The sequence below is a fragment of the Protopterus annectens genome, chromosome 8.part0 (assembly GCF_019279795.1).
Source record: "Protopterus annectens isolate FY-2018-M chromosome 8.part0, PAN1.0, whole genome shotgun sequence".
Lineage (NCBI taxonomy): Eukaryota > Metazoa > Chordata > Ceratodontiformes > Protopteridae > Protopterus > Protopterus annectens.
In genome coordinates, this window is record NC_056741.1 from 1,552,979,658 (window position 1) to 1,552,998,321 (window position 18,664).

Here is an 18,664-nt window from a genome sequence, read left to right on the forward strand (position 1 = left end):
TAAAATGGGCTAAAATAAGCCCAAGACCAGGTTGTTTTTCTCAAAATGTTTTGTAAGCTAGCAAATAATCTAACCTAGTCAGCAATAAGTCTAGTAACATTTTCTGTAGAACATACAGAAAGCTGTGTCTAACTACATCAGCAATAGAATAGTAACATTTTCTGTGTGACAGGAAGAGAACTGTATAAGAATAGCATGCTAATCACCATTAATTCAGACAAACCTTGTGCCTACATGCTTTGTCTCCTTGCTGCAAGTAATAAAGGGTGCCTTGCTTGAACCTAACGTGAATTGGTCTTTGAAGTTTTTTCCTTTGACAGACTGGTCCTTCGGACCGGAACCCTCTCTTCACCTCGGATTAGACGACCAGGTGGTTGAAACCGTACAGGGAAGAAACCAAATAGATTCTTCTTATATGGAAAGTCCTCCGACTGAATTGTCATTCAAAAGAGGCCAGCCACTTTCTGATCGGTGACTGAAGGACGGGTCTCTGCGAATTGGTGATCAATCACGTGGGCTCAGGTAAGGTGAATCTTTTCTGTTTTCTGTTTTAGATCAGGGACTAGATGTGTATTGTTTTTGTCAGACTGTATTTTTCTTACAAGTCAGGGACAAAAAAGATTACTGTCTTGTCATAGATCAGGAGAAACAGAATAAGTAGGCAGTCATTCTGAAGAGACTATAACAAAATCCGTGGTACCACATTAAAAATTAAGAGAAGTTACGTAACAATCAAAGGGTAGAACAAAATGGGTAACAATTGCACAAAAAGACCCCAAAATCCGCCTTTAACAGAAGACGCAAAATATATGCAGTCGCAGCGCGCCGACAATATTAGATATTATTCAAAATGGGTTAATAAATATGAATTTGACGGAAAATTTGAAAAATCCTCACTTATCAAACTTATCAAACAGCTCAAAACCGATTCCAAAGGTCGGGTAAAAAAGCAACGTCGATTAGGAATTCCTCAGGCACACGGGTGGCTTGAGGAAGTAAACCATAGGGAAGAAAAGAACAAAAATTCAAAAGCAATGTTTTTAGATAAGGAGGACAATAACTTAGTAATAGCATCAGCACCTCCGCCTCCCTTACCAGAATATGAAGCAAGTGAACAGGTTAGTCCACCCCCACGATATCCTGTAGTCACTGAAGATAGAGATATTATGAAACTAAAACTGACTAAAATTAGAGATCCCATCAGGACCAGGTCCCAAACAAAGGCAGGTAACTCAGATGAAGGCATCGAGTTATGGCAAATGGTTAAGAATTCACGATCTATAAGTGAAGAAGAAGAAATATGCCCACTTATAGAAGTACCCAATCCTTAGGCAGGTCAAGACAATCAGGACCCAACTATTTTAGTGTATAGACCTTGGACTCCAGAAGATATCCGGAAAGCCACTGTGGGAATTCCCCATCCAAAGGTTAATTTTAGAAAATTCTCAGAAGATTTGCAAGGAATGAGGCTGAGTTATAACCTAAACGGAGAAGAAATAGAAATAGTAGTTAGACAGATTGTAGGGCCAGATTGGTACATGATTAGTGGGAACTGGAATCCCCGTGACGCTGCACAAAGACCCCTCCCACATAGCAGCGCAGAATTAGACACCAGAGTAAAAGGTCTGACAGACCGCATCTCTGAAAAATGGAAACCTAGAGCAGACTGGACTTGCATTAATCAATGCATCCAACAAGAAGGTGAAACAATTGACTGGTACTATGCCAGATTTTAGAATGTTTTAATAACCACTGTGGAATGCAAGTTCCTGAAGATCAAACACAAGATTCCCCATATGAACAGCAATTAAAGAATGCATTCTTAAAGGGCAGTAGTGCACCTATAAGCAGTTTTATTATGAAACACATGGTAGACCATCGTACAAGCAGGTTACAATCATTACTTGAATATGCTAGGCATGCCGAAAGGCATTTTAATAGCAAAAAGAAAAAGAAAGCCCAAGTATTTTCTGTAGAAGATGGAACAGAAGTTTATGTAGTGCAGTCCGGGAAAAAGGGCAAGAGAAATGCGCAGGGAAACAAGCAATCTGATCAAAGATCAGAGGACTTTGAAGGGCGGAAGAAAAGGGGAGAGTGTTTTAAATGCGGTAAAAAGGGACATTTGACAAGGGATTGCAAGACAAACAAGAAGGCAACAACGGAAGACAAGGAGGGTGAGGACTGACTATATGGTAGTCAGGAATCACTAGAAGGGGCTAGAGAAGAAAGGACAAATGAGAATGTGATAGAAGGAGTAGAGGAAGTGCAGGAAGTTAGTGACAATGAAGAAAATAAAATATTGGACCTAGCTTTATTGAGCTTGGAGCTGTATTTAGCAGACATGAAACCAGAAGTTACATTCTTGGTAGAGGGGAGGGAAGTCAATTTCTTGTGTGACTCAGGGGCATCACGAACCCTGATACATCTCTCCAAATTGCCAGAAAACACAGAGTCACCTGATTACATACTGGTCAAAGCAGCTAATGGACAGCTGTATTGGGAGCCTTTCTCCCATAACATTGCAATAACTGATCCAGTTTCAGGACTGACACAGAAAGGCAAAATTGTTGTTTCTGCAAGATGCCCAGTAAACCTCTTGGGCAGAGACCTCATGCAGCTATTTGGTATAGCAGTAGTCCCAACCATGCAGGATATGGAAGCACAGCGACAAATTAATACCTTTGCAGTGCAATCAGAGGGTGAAATGTTTTATTGGTACAGCCAGGACTTGGTTACGACTGGTCCAGGGACTGTGACCAAAGAGTTAATGAATGTAGCCATCAGCAAGTTCCCCTCCCTTGACATTGATAAGCAACACCTGTTGCACTGTAACCTGTATTATTGTAATACACCAGGACCTGATAAGGAATATGAGCAAGAATTATTTAAGAATCATGCAAACAGATTGATATTGCGTAACCTGTACTGGGACACAAAAGGGAACAGTGTAGCTAGCTGTTCATTGCCCCAGGAGTTCTTTGCACTTTATAAATCTAATTGATTACCACATGTTAGCGTAACAAAAAACAGAAATATAGAATGGGCAGACCTAGGAGAAAAAGTCACAAGATGGGAGAAACAGACAGAACTAGAACTGTCAGAACAGGGAATACAAATACAGAAGTTGAATTGGAAAACTCAGACCAAGCCAGCTGTGCACTTGCAGTCTAGCGAGGACAGCTGATTGACACTCCTGTTAGAGGAGGAAGAGAATGCCTTACGAAATATACCAGAGACTCTCTGGTCGACGGAAATCAGATGTAGGACTTATTTGTACAGCGGGACCAGTTACTATCACGCCAAAGTCAGCATTCAGACCACAAAAAAGGCAGTATCCCTTAAGAAAAGATGCAGAGGCACGGATAAAGCCTATTATAGCTGCCTTACTTAAAGGAGGGATACTAGTAGAGTCTCCTGATTCATCATGTAACACACCCTTATTTCCAGTTAAAAAGGCCAACAGAGAATGGCGTATGGTCCAGGACTTACAAGCCGTAAATGATGCAGTAATATCAAGGGCACCCACGGTGCCAGATCCACACACCTTGTTGAATGATTTGAAACCTCAACAAAAGTATTTGTCTGTGGTAGACATCAGCAATGCGTTCTTTTCGATACCAATACACCCTGACAGCCAGTATTGTTTTCCATTCACATTTCAGGGGAAAAGGTATACATATACACGACTACCACAGGGATATTGTGAAAGTCCAACAATATTCTCACAAGAAATGGCAAACAACTTGGCGGGATTCACCTCGCCAAGAGGCAGTCAGATTTTGCTTTATGTTGATGACATCTTGCTGGCAGCCCCCACCCAGCAAGATTGTAGAGAAGATACCATAGCACTTCTACGATTTTTAGCCGCTGAAGGACATAAGGTAAATAAAAGTAAACTGCAGCTTTGGAAAAAACAAGTCAAATACCTGGGATATGTAATATCCAAGGAAGGTAGAACCTTAGATGAGGACAGAAAAATAGCAATTTTGCAAGCACCAAAACCCACTACCAAGAAGGAAATGATGTCCTTCCTGGGTACAACTAATTTTTGCCGGAGCTGGATTCCAAATTATGCCTTGGAATCTGCACCTCTGACTGACCTTATATATAAAAAGCCTATGGCAGCGCAGGATTTGTTACAATGGACACCAGAGGCAGAATCTGCCTTCCATAAACTAAAGCAGTTAATAGCGTCCTCATTAGTTCTGGGATTGCCAAACTACCATAAATGTTTTTTCCAAACTATAGATTGTAAGCAGGGTTACATGACATCGGTATTAACACAACAGCATGGGGATAAGCAACACCCCATTGCTTACTATTCATCACAACTAGACCCAGTGGCACAATCCTTACCCCACTGTGTACAAGCAGTAGCTACAGCTGCAATGGCAATACAGGCTCAGTAGTCTTGTTCCACCCTTGTTCCACCCTCTCACTTTGAGAGTACCTCATGCAGTCGCGATTATTTTACTAGAAGAAAAGATTATTTTACTACAAGAAAAGGTGGCATATCTTTCCCCAGCTAGGCATCTTTCCTGTATGACTATATTGTTGAGCCAACCTCATATGACAATTGAGCGATGCATGACTTTAAACCCTTCTACTCTGCTTCCGACCCCTGCAGATGGCATGCCACACCGCTGCCTGCAGGTAATTGAGCAAAAGACACTACCTAGAAAAGATCTCACGGATGTCCCCTTGGATGATGCCGAGGTGACATACTACATGGATGGTTCGTGCAAAAGGGGTCCTGCAGGACAGAACCTAGTAGGATATGCAGTAGTCTCTGATACTGAGATTATAGAAGCAAAACCTTTACCACACAACTTATCTGCACAGGCAGCAGAATTGATTGCCCTGACATGGGCATGCACCTTAGCAAAGGGTAAATGTGTAAACATTTTTACTGATAGCCAGTACACTTTTTCTACTGTACATGTTTTTTGCACAACAGTGGAAAAACCGGGGAATGATAACATCTACTGGCAAACCTATAAATCATGCACAGTTTATTTTAGATCTTTTAGAATCTATTCAGTTACCTCAGAAAGTAGCCATTTGTAAATGCACAGCTCACACCAAGCAACAAGATAGAATTTCAAAAGGTAATGCGAGAGCTGATATAGCTGCAAAACAAGCAGCCACAGAAGTATTTCTTTTAAATGAGGAATTACAACCCTCTGAGATTTTATAGTTTCATAGTTTCATAGTTTAGTACTAGGCTATCTGCCCTGGGGCATTTATAAGCCTAGCCATAGTGATGTGGCTTTCGCCACCCCATGTAATGGTACAAAAGTGTACAGAATAGATTTAGAATACTGTGCCTCTGTCTAGTAGTGACACAGTGAAGACCCCCTTACATAATAGAATTAGTTTACTGTGCCTCTGTCTAGTAGTGACACAGAGATGACCCCTGGGGTAAACCTACGATCTCCCATCCACTCGTCAAGATTTCTCTTGAAGAGAGTCAGTGAGGGGCTCTGCCTAACATGAACTGGGATTCTGTTCCAGAGTATGGGAAGCCTCTGAGTTATGAATCTGTCCCTCCAGCATGTCCTATTCATATTTGTGCTGAGGTTTAAATCTTTAGCTCTCGTGGTTGTGATGGATTTGGATTTTTTGAGGTGGAGCATGTCCATCAATTCCTGATTGGACATGACCTTGTATGTCAGGCACAGATCACCTCTGAGTAGGCGGTATGCTACTGGATAGAGCTGGAGTTTCTTTAGTCTGGCAGCATATGACATATGTTGGAGACCCTTGATCTTCTTGGTGAGGTACTTTTGGGGTCTCTATAGCTGTTGCAAGTGCCGGGTGAGGTACATACGAAATGGGGCATTGTACTCAATGATGGGCCTGATAAGGGAGGAGTATAGGGGTACAATGACCTCCTTTGATCTGAATGTGAATCCCTTCATGATAAGGTGGGCAAGGTAGAAAGTCTTTCTCACCACTTTGGCAACGTGGGTGTCAAATGAGAGGTCACTATCGACTTGGGTCCCCAGGTCTCTGATTACTATTTCCGTACTCAGTGGGTTACTGTCTATGTGATAATTTGTGGGTACTTTGTTTTTCCCGAGGGGGGGATGACTATACATTTTTTGGAATTTAGTTTAAGGCCATGACTCTGGCACCAGTTGTCCGTTTCAGTGAGGCCTTTCTGTAGGATGTATGTGTCAGCTGGTGTATCGACTATGACGCCTAGTTTGCAGTCATCTGCGAACTTTGTCAGCCACAACCCTCCCATGTTTGCTTTCACATCTGAGAAATAAATGCCAAACAAGAGGGGTCCCAGGACAGAGCCCTGTGGGACACCACTTGTGACTGGCTTTGAGTCTGACATGGCTCCAGCGATTTTGACTTTATGGGTTCTATCCTTTAGCCAGTTCACAACCCATCTTGTGACATATGGATTTACATTTAAGCTGTTGAGCTTGTCTATGATGCCAGAGTGGGGTATTGTGTCGAAAGCTTTAGCCAAGTCCAGGTAGGCTGTATGGACTGCCTTGCCCTCATCAATGGCTCTAGTGACTGTTTCGAAAAAGTCAACCAGGTTCAAAAGGCAGGATCTGCCCTTTACAAAGCCGAACTGGGTAGGATCAAGTGTCTGTAAGTCCCCAATGTCTCTGTTTATGAGTTCCATAATAATTCTTTCCATAGCTTTGCAGACCAGGCTGGTTAAGCTTATGGGGCGGTAGTTACCAGGGTCTGTAGAGGTGCCTCCTTTGTGGAGTGGGACTACTGTTGCTGTACGCCAGTGTTCAGGTACATATCCTGTAGTAAGGCTAAGGTTAAATAGCATTTTTATGTGCAGGTTTAGCTCCTCTTGGAGTTTATGTAGCACGCAACCCGGGATACCATCAGGTCCCTTTGATGCTGTGTTTTTAGCTTTGCTGAGGGCGGTTCTCACCTGGACATCTGAGATGACAAGGAGGTTACATTTAGCTGGGATAAGTATTTCTTCTTTTGGGGGTGAGGGAGGGGAGAAATTTGCACTGAACCTGTCTGCCAGGATGTTGGCAATATCTGTGGGTTCAGTGTATTTTTTTGTCATTGTGAACTAACTCTGAACATATCTGAGGGTTTCCGCCCAGGTTTCTAACATAGCAGAAGAAGGCCTTGTGGTTATCTTTAGTGTCCATAGCGATTTTTCTCTCAAAGTTGGCCTTGGATGTTTTTATGAGAGAACGTAGCTTTCTACTAGTGCTGGTCAGAGATGCCTTCTCTTTATGGGATTTTTCTCTGTCGTGCAGTAGCTTCCTTCTTTTGTTATACAATTTGTTTATGGCTGGGGTCCACCAGACAGCCTGCCCTTGGTGGAGAGGGTCTTGGTTTTATTTGGGATTGCATGATCCATGCATTCTTGGAGATGTCCGTAGAAAGCATTTGTGAAGGATTCTGCATTGTGGGATGTGGTTTCCACTGGCTCAGTGGGCTTAAAGGATACCATCTCAGTTTTAAGAAGTGCAAAGTCCGCTTTTGAGAAGTTTTTCACTGTAGTCTTTTGTGTTGGGGGTGGAGGTGGGATATGTATATCCAGGGTGATTAGTTTGTGGTCAGATCTCATTAGTGAGGGGTATACTTCCGGTGTGGAGCACTTTGTCCCCATGTTTGTGATGATCAGGTCTAGTATATTATCTCCCCTTGTGGGAGAGGTGACTAGCTGTTCCATTGCATTTGAATTTATGAATTCCAGGAACCTTTGGGCTAGGGTGTTTGGGCTAAAATAATGCACCCAGTCTATGTTAGGGTAGTTGAAGTCTCCCAATATGATGGTGTTTGGTGAGACATTCATATCCTCCAATGTCTTCAGGAAAGCTGAATGGGGTTCCTGAGATTGGGAGGGTGGTCTGTAACATGCTACCAGTTGTATAGCAGTTTTGCCTATGGTTAGTTGCACCTGGATGGTCTCTGATGCTTCATGTGTTGCCACTAACCTGGAGGTGTGGGTGTCCTTGATGAATATGGACACTCCCCCTCCCTTTTTGATTTGGCCCGAGTTTTGGGGCCGAAAAGCATGATACGAGGTATAGCCTAGTAGCGCTGGAGTGCTCTCAGGAGCCTTGAACCAGGTTTCAGTTACTGCACAGACATCGATGTTCTCCATACTGAGGAGTGCTTCGAGAGCCTGCATCTTGAGATTTAGACTTCTGGCGTTGGGCAGCATTACCCTTAATTTTTTTCCATTTTTGTTTTCTAAGGAGGTGGGTTTGTCTTTTGAGCCTTGCCTAAAAAAGGCACTATTGGGGTGGCAAGAGCCTTAGCCAATATCCGGAAGCCCAGTGGTGACAGATGCAAGCCGTCCCTTGCGAAGCAGTGTGGCTTGTCCAGCATGTCATCCCAAGCAGACAGACATTGGATCCCCCTAGAATGACACCAGTATTTGAGCCAATTATTAAAGCTGATCATCTTGTCTTTGTATTGTGGCATCATTCTTGGTGAGGGCAAGATGCTGCTCAGGGTCAGGGTCATACCAGCCTGGGCTACATAATCAGAGAGCTCCTCTATGTCTCTTTTCATGTAGTCCAGGATGGTACGTCTCAGGTCATTCACGCCGGCATGGACAATGACGGAGTCATATTTGTACTTGCTTTGGAGTGACCTGAGTGCGTGTGTTATGTGGCGGATCCTAGCTCCCGATAGGCAGCTCACCATTACCCTCTCCTTGTTCAGCCTGGTAAGCGGAACATCAGTGTGTCTGACTATAGAGTCAACTATTACTAGTGTTTCAGGCATGGTGTTTGGCCTTAAGGGCTGAGATTGTTTGACACACTGATTTACTGAAGTATGTGTTGCATGTGTTATGTTTTGAGGTTGTGGATTTTTGGGTGTCTGCTTTGGGAGCCTCTGTTGTTTTGGTAAGTTTTTTGTTAGAGCCTCCGAGTATGTCTTTGTGTTATTATGTGTTTGGTTTGCAGTTGTGGTAGGTCTATATGGGACTGGGTTTGGTGTGTGTGTGGTTACCTTCTCCTCCTGTCTGGTCTTGCCAGTCCTGAGTTGAGAGAGTTCAGCCTCCAGTTTGGCTATATAGTTGCATCTCTCACGTGTATTTGTGTTTGTTGGGAGGAGGAGAGGGTTGTCTGTGTACATGAGACAATTGTAGCATTGTCTCAAGATTCCCAGATTAACCAGCTGAACCGGAGAGGATGCTAGTAATCTACCACTCGACATGCTAGAATATTATAAGGGAGTGCTGTGCCTTTAAGGGAAGTGGGTACTCACAGGGGTGGTAGGTGGATGTAGTGCTTACTTTAGTTAGTGAGTGCTTACTTAGAAGAGAGGTTTTGAGAACAAGTGCTAGGCTTATAATAAAGCGAGTAGACTGATTATTATAAGAGTAGAGCTTTCTTAAGCGAAAATTTGAAGAGCAGACTTGGCGGAGCCAGAAAAAGTTTAACCTTGTTTGCTATGCGCACAACCGCGCAAAGCCATGCAAATGCGGATTTTAAACAGGGAACTTCAAAATAGCTGGAAATGGTCCAAAACAACCAATTACTACAAGCCTTTGTGCTGAGGTCACTCCTTCAGGGACAGATAGGCTGCTCAAGGCTCCCCACTCCCACTGGTGAGCAAAGAAACTTCCTTCTATCCAAGTAAGGCAATGGACAACACAGGAACTACACCACAGCCCAGAATACAGCAAAGCCTGTATACTGGTCTAAACTAGTCAAGGAGAGGCGGGAAAACAAAGATATTTTTTTGTTTTTTTTGTTTTTGAGATGGAAAGCACACAGAAATGCCGGAAACAGTAACAAATCAGTTACACAGGCTAGCACACTTTAGTGGGCAGCCTCAACACTTAAATTAACAAACAAACAAACAACTTTTGACCAATTTTCGACTAAATAAAACTTTAAGTGCAGATAATATATAATGCAACAAACAGTTTAAGCTTGTTCAAAGTAAGCAAGAGAAGGTATTTCAGGTAAAAAACAGCAAAAAATACTTAAATCAGGAAAGTAGTCGCTTTTCTCAGTTCTCTGCTGCTAAGACCACTCTGCAGGACCACGAGGAGCTGTTTCTGAGTAGTATAGCCAGAAAAAACGCTCAGAGGCGGATTTTAAACAGGGAACTTCAAAAGAGCTAGAAATGGTCCAAAACAACCAATTACTACAAGCTCTTGTGCTGAGGTCACTCCTTCAGGGACAGATAGGCTGCTCAAGGCTCCCCACTCCCACTGGTGAGCAAAGAAACTTCCTTCTATCCAAGTAAGGCAATGGACAACACAGGAACTACACCACAGCCCAGAATACAGCAAAGCCTGTATACTGGTCTAAACTAGTCGAGGAGAGGCGGGAAAACAAGGATTTTTTTGTTTTTTTTTGTTTTTGAGATAGAAAGCACACAGAAATGCAGGAAACAGTAATAAACCAGCTACACAGGCTAGCACACTTTAGTGGGCAGCCTCAACAGTTAAATTAACAAACAAACAATCAACTTTCAACCAATTTTCGACTAAATGAAACTTTAAGTGCAGACAATATATAATGCAACAAACAGTTAAAAAAACAGTTTAAGCTTGTTCAAAGTAAGCAAGAGAAGGTATTTCAGGTAAAAAACAGCAAAAATACTTAAATCAAGAAAGTAGTCGCTTTTCTCAGTTCTCTGCTGCTAAGACCACTCTGCAGGACCACGAGGAGCTGTTTCTGAGTAGTATAGACAGAAAAAAACGCTCAGAGGCAGATTTTAAACAGGGAACTTCAAAAGAGCTAGAAATGGTCCAAAACAACCAATTACTATAAGCTCTTGTGCTGAGGTCACTCCTTCAGGGACAGATAGGCTGCTCAAGGCTCCCCACTCCCACTGGTGAGCAAAGAAACTTCCTTCTATCCAAGTAAGGCAAGGAACAACACAGGAACTACACCACAGCCCAGAATACAGCAAAGCCTGTATACTAGTCTAAACTAGTCAAGGAGAGGCGGGAAAACAAAGATATATATATTTTTTTTGAGACAGAAAGCACACAGAAATGCAGGAAACAGTAATAAATCAGTTACACAGCCTAGCACACTTTAGTGGGCAGCCTCAACAGTTAAATTAACAAACAAACAACTTTCGACCAATTTTCGACTAAATGAAACTTTAAGTGCATATAATATATAATGCAACAAACAGTTAAAAAAACAGTTTAAGCTTGTAGATTTAGATATGTTAAAAACAATGCAGACACTCACTATGCAAGCTGAAAAACAACGATGGATAAAACGAGGAGCAATCCTCGAAAAGGGGCTGTACATCTCTAGAGAGGGAAAACTGATACTACCCTCTAATTTGTTCTGATATGCAGCTTTGTTGAGCCATGGGCAGTGCCATGTCTCAACGGGGGGGGGGGGGGGGGGATGGTACAGCTGGTGAACTAGGTGTTGACAACGTACAGATTTACACACTACTCTAAAAAATTTTGTTTGATGTGTCAGATTTGTAATAAACATCATGCACAGGGGGCGATAAAGCCCAAGCAAGGGTGTTTCCCTACAACACCATATCCGTTTCACACTAACTGTATGGATTTCATAGAAATGAAAAAATATGAAAATAAGAAGTATTGTCTTGTCATTGTAGATACGTTTTCCAGATGGGTGGAAGCCTTTCCAACCAAAAATCCAGATGCAGCTATGGTGGCAAAAGTACTTGTCAAGGAAATCATTCCTAGGTTTGGTATTCCGGAAAGGATCTACAGTGACAATGGTACACACTTTGTAAATCAAACCATACAGCAGTTGAGTAAGCATTTTGGTATTTCTTTAAAAAAAATCATTGTGCATACCATCCACAATCTGCAGGGCTAATTGAAAGGCATAATGGTATACTGAAAAACAAATTGAGAAAATTAATAGCTGAGACAGGAAAAAAATGGTTATACTGTTTGCCCCTGGCACTGTTGAGCATGAGAAGTGTCCCTACAGCAAAAGGATTGACTCCTTTTGAAAAATTATTTGGAAGGGCTTATTATACACCCCAGTGGAAACTTCTCATGTCATCAGACCAGGAAGCTGATTTCACACTAGCTGAATATATGAAAAAGGTGTTGAGTTCTAAACATCTGTTGCAGTCAAATTCTGTTTCAGATAGAAAACAAACCAAGACATCAGAAGTGGCAGTGACGCCCGGAGATTTAGTGTGGATCAAAAACATCAAGAGGAAGAACTGGTCATCACCAAGGTGGGAAGGTCCCTACCAGGTGCTTCTTTCGACACCCACTGCAGTTAAGATAGCAGAACGAGCTTCGTGGATACACCTGACGCACTGCAAACTGGTTAAGAACTTTGAGTTGGACAAAAATCTTACCTCTCCATCGGGGCCCTCAGCACAAAGTCTGGCTACAAAGGGGGTCAGATCAATAGGACTGATCCGTCTCAACCCCAGTGAAGAAACCATCAGTGCTGAAGGTCCTATTAGGGCAGAGAGTAAGAGCACATGTCCAAAGAAAAGATGACGGAATCCAGTAAGATCCAAATACACCTACTCGGAAGAGTCGGAGAAAACAGAAATGCAGAACAACCGTTTCCACAAAAGTATTGCATAACCATCCTGTTGACTGTACTAGTGACAACAATCTTTTTGTTGTGGCCATTCCTTTTCTCAGCCACACAAATTGAACTGAACAAGCGTGCAGAGTGGCATCCGAACTTTAACACTTACCAGGCAATCAAATGTGTGTATGCTGAAACTTTCAATGTTTTGAATTGCTGGATTTGCACAGCCTTACCAACAGCATATGGGGGTTACTGTTAACTTCAGTTCCCCTAGGAGCCAACAAGACCTGGGATAACCTAATTCATGATACATTAGATGTCACATCACAAGATAAAGTATCACTGCACTTGTCTGTTTAACAGAAGGGAACTGTGTGTTTTTACAAGAATGATACAGCTCAGGTGGGTTGGAGCAATTGCAATGTGACTGTTCCCTATAGATGTTACACTAAACCTGATAACACGAGATCCTATTGCATCACAAGCTATGATACATTTTTTGAACTGATGCATAGGACAACTGAAGAAGTAAAACATAATGCTGAACTCTATAAGCAACTGTCTATAATCAACAAAAAAATGTTTCATGCAGAGCCAGGGCATAGTAAAGTTACTACTAAAGTCGAAGATTGTTACTTTGTATACAGTAGAAAAGCATACAAATGGTTACCTGAGAATTGGTCCAGCAGTTGTTTTTTGGGTTACCTGGTTCTGGCCATATGACACACAGCAGTTTTACCTCAAGGGAAAATTCAGAATGTTTGAGAAATCAAGAAACCTATCAATCCAGTGGGGCAAATCAATGCGCGCTGGAAAAACCATCATGCTGTGGGCGATGGACTGGCACACATGGACTTGAGTGATACTGTTATATCATGGGCAGGTGTACTGCCAGCATATGGAGCAACAAAATCAATCTGGGAACTGAGAAAATTGTCTAAGCTTCTCGAAATAATGAGCAATGCAACCTTTTCTGCCCTAGAACTGGTGACTGATGAACTGACGGCCATGAGAACAGTGGTGCTTCAAAATCACATGGCTCTTGATTCACCCTAGCAGCGAGAGGAGGTACATGCACTTTAATCCAGGAGGAGTGTTGTTTTTATATTCCTGACCACAAACACGAGATAGACAACCATCCTGAGGTAATTCAGCAGGTGTCAGCCATGACCAAACAAGGACCAAATCCATTGACGGACTTTTTTTCAGAAATTGTTTGGGGGGTGGGGCAGTATCCTGATGAACATTCTGATTGCCATCTGTGTAGGAATAATCCTATTGGTGGTATGTGTGTGCTGCTGCATCCCCTGCATAAAAAGACTGATTAAAGACTTTATAGACATTTCAGTTTCAGAAACCTTATACCAAGACACTGAACTTGAATTGCTAAAAAACTAAAAATGCTTTCATGAGCTTAAACTGAATGACTCTCTTAACTGCAAATCCTGAGCGGGAAGAGGTTAGGGGAAGAGAAAAAACTGTTTATGCTTATCTTGAAAGTAGAATAAAAGTATTAAAAGGGGGGAAATGTTAGAAAAATATATAACAGTAATATGTATGCTTAGTGCATTCGAGGTTTAAAAGGGTTAATACATTTATTCTTCACACTGCATGAATCTGTACAGCTATTAGAAACTTAACAAGAAGCATTTCATTTCTGCTAATGTCAGAGATATTTAATTTCTGCTAATGTCATGAAACTTAACAAAGAGATATTAATTTCTGCTTATGCTATGAAAAAGTATGCAGCTGCTAGAAGCATTGATAAAGAAAACAATAAATGCTTGAAAGTATAAACCATAGTCAGCATTACTTGTACTAAAGCTAGAAATGTACCTTGAATCCAGACAAAATGTAACACGTGTATTAGAACAGTACAATTGAAGAAATGAAAAGTTAAAATGGGCTAAAATAAGCCCAAGGCCAGGTTGTTTTTCTCAAAATGTTTTGCAAGCTAGCAAATAATCTAACCTAGTCAGCAATAAGTCTAGTAACATTTTCTGTAGAACATACAGAAAGCTGTGTCTAACTACGTCAGCAATAGAATAGTAACATTTTCTGTGTGACAGGAAGAGAACTGTATAAGAATAACATACTAATCACCAGTAATTCAGACAAACCTTGTGCCTACATGCTTTGTCTCCTTGCTGCAAGTAATAAAGGGTGTCTTCCTTGAACCTAACGTGAATTGGTATTTGAAGTTTTTTCCTTTGACAGTTTGACACAGCAAGACAGCTTTAAAAAAAGCAACGGAGATTCTCCGTTGCTTTTTTTATAGCTTTCTTGCCATGTTAAACTCCTTTAACATAGCGAGACAGTTTGTAAAAAGCAACGGAGAAAGCAAGATCTCCGTTGCTTTTTTTTAAAGCTGTCTCACTATGTTAAATTCCTTTAACATAGCGAGACAGTTTGTACAAAGCAACGGAGATCTTGCTTTCTCCGTTGCTTCCACCCACAGCTCTGATGAAATGCGTAAGCATACACATGCGCAGTACATCAGAACTGCTGCAGAATACCAGACAGCTGCGGAAGGGCAGCAAGGAGGCATTATACAATGCCATTATTTAAGAAAAGTATTTTTTTTCTTAAATAATATCATTGTATAATAGCAATAACCCACTTCTGGGTGTGGGTAATGCTGGATTTACACACGGTTGTCTTTGTTTGGCCACTTGGGCTTCGCCCTCATGACCAAATCACAGTGGGTAAATCCAGCATTACCCACACCCAGGTGTGGGTTATTGCTATAGTATTTAACTACCTGGCGAAAACTTTTTTTTTTGTTAAATTTCTCTCTCTCTCTCTCTCTCAACACCCATCTGCAGCTTAGAATTTTTCATTTCTTGTTTTTTTTTTTCCTGTTTTAGCCTGATAGACAGCTTAAGAATCAGCTCAAGTGGTGTGATTTCCATGCTTCCTAACTTCATCCCCTTAGAATACACCCTTTTCAGTTTTGCTAATTACTTCAACTCCCTGCTTTGCAGAATTCTCAGGCTGCTAAAACATTTATTACAACAAGTTGCAATATTTTAGTGTATAATGTCTCCCTTCTGCTGGCTCACTTTGGAATGTATTCTGACATATCTTTGACTGGTTTAGGTTCTTCCTCTCTTTGTTTCCCTATCCAAAATTGACTAGGCTTTCTAACAGTATACCTTGGTCTTTGTTGGATTCATATATACTATAATGAATGTGTCTGGCAGTTGATCCTCCTATCTTTTTCTGGGTTAGAGACAAGCACATCTGCACGTTTATTCACCTGATGGTTCCTATTACCACACTGACTCTTGCCTCCACAACTGTTTCAAGTGGTGAAATACTTTCCCTATCATCATGTCATGTATTAAACTGGGAATGGCAGCAAGTGGACCGACTAACTTTCCACACCCAGTCTATACTACTGTCTGAGTAAGAGGATATGGCTTCTTATCATCATGAATGCATGCCACTTCTCCCACTGTTACAGTTTTCAGCTTACATGTGCAAGCTGTTTTTAGTAGTGTTAATAAACTTCTTAGTGCTTGGAGTTGTCTGCCATCATTTAACACTTGCACTCCTTAGCAATTTTGCAGTACAAGAATGCGCTCTCAACCATTCTAGAAGATAATTTATCACATTCTAGAATCTAGATGTATAACATTGTAGATTTTTCCTCTCAGAGCCACTGTTCTGGTCATAAATTCCATTTAACAAAAGGGCAAATGCTCAGTGAGTGAGCTTTATCAGACCTTTTATGTTATATCCAGAAACTCGTTAAACAAACCAACTCATTGCTAATACAGCCAGATATCTTTCTGTTTTTTAAAGCAACAGCTACAACTTAGCAAAATATTTACAATTAAAGACACATAGCTCTATTTACAAAGAATTCATTATAATATAAACATTTCACACAATTATCTGCACATGTAGTCATTACTAACACAACTGTTCATGCATTCTGGATCAACTGTACTTTTATGTTTGGTGAGAATCACCATGCTTTACTATAATAGTTACTTTATTAAAAATACTGAAACTGGACAGGATGGGCTACAAAAATGCACATCTTTTAATATCACCAAATGCTGAATCATATATGGCAAAAAGGATGTAAAGAAATATAATTGACTAATGTATATTTAAAACAAATACTATACTTTAAGATTTGAAGATGACAGTAATTATCAAATGAAATTTTGAACACTGTATGTTCAGTGTGCTAAGAAAGCCTGTTAGGTTGCATATCTAATACTAACATGCATGTCTAGTTTCAATATTAAAATGTTTGTTCCCTCCTGTACTTTATTAAAGCACGTCACTAAAGAAAATCCTACACTTAAGTCCATCCAATAGGTCCAGTGATTTTTGTAATGAAAATTACTTCTGCATTTGTCTTTGGCTTCCACAGTATTATATGGCATATACTTTGCAGCACACTGTTCCAGTGACATCAATATTAAATTCAGCTACTTCCTGTTTGCTTAACATTTTAATTTTGAGTAAATGCACACATAGACAACTATGACCGCCTCATCTCTCTATGCATGCATGCACTGACTTGTTACAACACATCTGACTGGAAGCTACTACCCTCTCCCTTTTGCCCCAAACCCCTATATAACCACCAATCTCTTCCTTCTTAAATGTATGTTATCCTTGTACTACTAATATGTAACAATGACAACCCTACCTTGTATCACAACAGAACTAACTAAACAATTAAACACCTCCATATAATATAATTGGAGTTTGTGCATTTCCAGTAAAAACTCTTCCTACTGACAAACACATTGTCACTGTCATAATAAACTTGCTTCTTAACTCATACTCCCTTTCAAATACACTTTCTAATATAGACAACACTGACTACATACTTAACAAAACCTCATCCTATCTCTTGTAAGTCATAATAAATACGAAAATCATTAGTATGCATACATTGCCACTATAAAAACAAGGATGCTTACTTTATTTACAGCTCCTAGTGCTATGCACAAACTGCCAAAAAAAAAAATACTTAGCTCACACAATAATACTGAAAACAGTGCCTACCACTATCCACATATTTCCACTGCATAACAGATTTCCTATAAAGGAATCCTTAACCATTTCCTAAACAAGTATCTGTCCCTAACTAAAATCATATGGAAAAAAAATAACAGCTACATCTTGTTGCATGTATCTGGACAGACACATGCCAGAAGGGGCATTATATAAAATGACTAGCCTACTGAGGGTTGAGTAAAGGGAAAGAATGACATCTCTAGATCTAGATGCAAGTCATTTATAAGCTGTGCACCATAGAAGGACTTTCTTAGGACAGTGAACACATGTTGGTTGAAAGTTAGGTCACTGCCCACATAAAACTACAAGAAAAAAAAAATAATCATTAATCCAAAAACAATCAAGGATTTAGAGAGCTCCTTCTATGCAGCAACAACTATTGTAACTAAATTCTGGGTCCAGCATACTACACCTCAGACCTCTACAATATCAACCCTTCAATGACAGTAAAGATATACTCCACCCAGATTATAACATGCTCAAATTAGCTTGTCCAAAAGAGCTGAAGGTGTGATAACTCTGTTCTCCATCAAAGTATAAATGAAAACTTTCAACAAAGCCATCCCAACTACTGGCAAATCTAAAATACTTCTAACCACCTTCAAATAAATCCCTTACCTACAGATAAGCCACCAATCTACAGACCTCTAAATCTAACAACATTGTTGACAATTCAGAAGATATATGATCATGGATAATTTCTACTATTAAACAAGATGAATAATGCTAAGTAAGGCCAATATAGTCTTGTGAAAACCATCATCCCAACAAATGTTAAAGAAAGATGTACTCTGCCCATCAACCACTTTGGTCTTGCACAACTCATCACTAAGCCTATTAGAATTGACAAAGTATCAGGAAGTCTCTGATGCAAACAGGTAACCTGTAAATGGTTCGTCTCCCAGGCCCATACTTAAATGTTATCAAGGGTATCAGAATTTGACAGCGATTTGGGATGCATGGCTAGGCTTAAAAAGGCCCTTGTGGTCGTTAGCTTAGTAAACACCTATGAACCTATGAACATAAGAAATACTGGACTTAATGGATATTTTATGTGAGAACAAAAATATAAATAACATACATTACCAGACTCACTGAATGACCACCACCTCATATTCAAAGTTCTGACCTAATCTAAA